We start from the raw sequence: 2,481 nt of genomic DNA on the forward strand, positions 1-2,481 counted from the left end.
TGCACTAATCTGTGGCCTTATCAAGGGTGCATCAGCCTAGAGACACATTTCCTCAGAAGTCTTTAAATCCTCTCTTAAAATACAAGTGAGAATAGGCTGCCCTTATCCAGATTTCTTTAGGATATTCCAACTCTTTATATTTAAATTCTCCAAGTTCTGTTGTCTTAATTATTATATAATAACATCCAGATATGTAAATAGAGCTTCTTGGTGATCTGCCAACTGAAGGACAACTAGCAACAAAGAGATGTTGATTATTTATTATTAATAGCCACGGTAATCATTAATACATACATTTTAAGATTAAATTTTGTAATAAAATCCCCAAATTTCTGCACCACCAGGTTTCAAATTATTGGGGGTAGAATGAACCCATTTTGCAGAGTGCGATCTGCTTTGATATTTTGTTCAGAAAGTGCAGTTTTCTGTTATCAGCATTTCTTACTAGTCTGCAACTCAAAATAATGGGGGAAAATAAGGCTTCATATTTTCATTTCATCACATTGGCTTATTGCTTTGATCAAAGTTGAATAATGTGAAGAAACTTAACAAAATTGAATCATAATTCTAAAGTGACCAACAATGAATTAATGTGTTTTTTATTAACTCATAACCCTATGTCAAAATTTTCTTGGAAAACATGTTGATAGAAATACTTTGGGGTTTGTTTTTTTGCTGTTAGCTTCTCTTAACTGAGGAAAAATAGATATGATGCTCTTTTTCATAACATTACCATACTTTTGCACAGTTTTCAAGTTCTATGTTTGTTTGCCAGTCTGCCTTATCATAAGCTGCTATGATAATTTTTACAGCAACATGCAAAATAATTAGGATAGCATCCCCATAAAAATATCCCTTGGGAAAGGCACAGTCGGCAACACATAGAATGTGCACATTATTTGCACAAGCATAGGTGGCCAAAAAGGAATTTCTATACATTACATCACTTACTTCTGGAAAGAAAAGGTTTTTAATCAGGCATTTAAAAATCTATTTAACATGGACTCCATCCATTTTTCTTTTAATTTCAAAGATCTCCATTGTCTTAACTCAGTGGCCTGCTTAAAAGCCTACTCAGGCATCATGTGGTTCTTTCCCTCCTTCAGACAACAGCCAGCAGCACAGCATTCACCGAACTAAGCTATGGTCTTAGGCTATAAAGCCACGTGCATACTGCCCTTGTCATGAAACAGAAGGTCAGCAATATGAGCATTTGTGAGTCCTAAGCTATAGGGGCATCATTCAATCAGACTGCTGCTTTAAAAGCTCTAAGAACAACATGAAGCTCTATCTTGTTAGGGTCTACAGGCCTTACACATATCATGATAGCCTTCAGAGCTATTCTAGAAATACTAAAGAACTTTTTTTTAATCAAGAAAGGAAATATTTTAAAAGTTAGCTTCTTGGTATGTATTCTATCTGCAATGAATCAAAGAATCTCAAAGCTAAAAGGTGCATTAATCATCTTTTGGTCCTCTTTCTTTTTTAAATGTTTTATTGTGACTTTGGTAAAGTTTTCCAGACCAGATCATCCGCTTTTCAATCAATAATTCACACACATTTTGCTTCCCTCATCCTGCACAGTTCTCAGTGGATCATCGTTATCCCACTTCTTCCCTGTGTTGCCTGCTGCTGTCCCTCCTTCTTCACGATCCCTCAGACACGAGAGTGTGCTGCAGGCGCCATATGATGCTCGCTAAGATTCGGATAATTGTTACTATCAGACTGATTGCTAGGACCGGGTCTAGCGACCAGAGTTTGACTTCACACCGGCCTCGGTGAACAGCTAGAGCTCCCCGTGCTTTGCTTGGGTTTGTTCTCAATTTTCTAATTCTCCTAAATGCATGCTGCATCCACAGACCTCTGTTCTCGCTCCTTCGAAGTGACAGAGTCTCCCAGACCCCATGGAAGGAGTCTGTTAAAGCAGAACCCGTTAATAACACCTGCGGCCAATAGGTCCATGAACCCCCTCCAAGAGAAAAGAGAGCCCGGGGACTGGATGTCCTGTCTCAGAGGGGTCGGCCAGTTGGTGTGTGTTCCAGAAGACACCTTCCCTTGCTTACAATTGCCCCCAAAAAAACCATTTTCACGTGCTGCCTGCGGAGGCAGTTTTTGTTGGACAGGTCCACACTGTCCCCTTGAGCAGAGATGCTCCAGGAAAGCTCTAGCTCCTTCGTTCTGCAAGTGCCGCATCACTGGGCTTACGACACACCTCTTATTGACTCACACCTCTAATTCTGCTTCCATGGGACTGGAGGGCAGCCTGAGCATTTGCATTTAGAACAAGTTCCCAGCTGGTGTTGATGCTGCTTCATATAGGAAATTAAATGAGATACCTCATATTAGCATAACTATCCAGCCAGCAAGTGTAAACTTTCCATAATTCCTAAGGAGCTAGTAGAACCATAGGAGCAGGAACAAAGGAAAAAAACCTGTATTCTTCAACACACACACACACACACACACACACACACACACACA

Source organism: Echinops telfairi, unplaced genomic scaffold (genome assembly GCF_000313985.2).
Source record: "Echinops telfairi isolate 266 unplaced genomic scaffold, ASM31398v2 ScPeMD7_7400;HRSCAF=8409, whole genome shotgun sequence".
Taxonomy (NCBI): domain Eukaryota; kingdom Metazoa; phylum Chordata; class Mammalia; order Afrosoricida; family Tenrecidae; genus Echinops; species Echinops telfairi.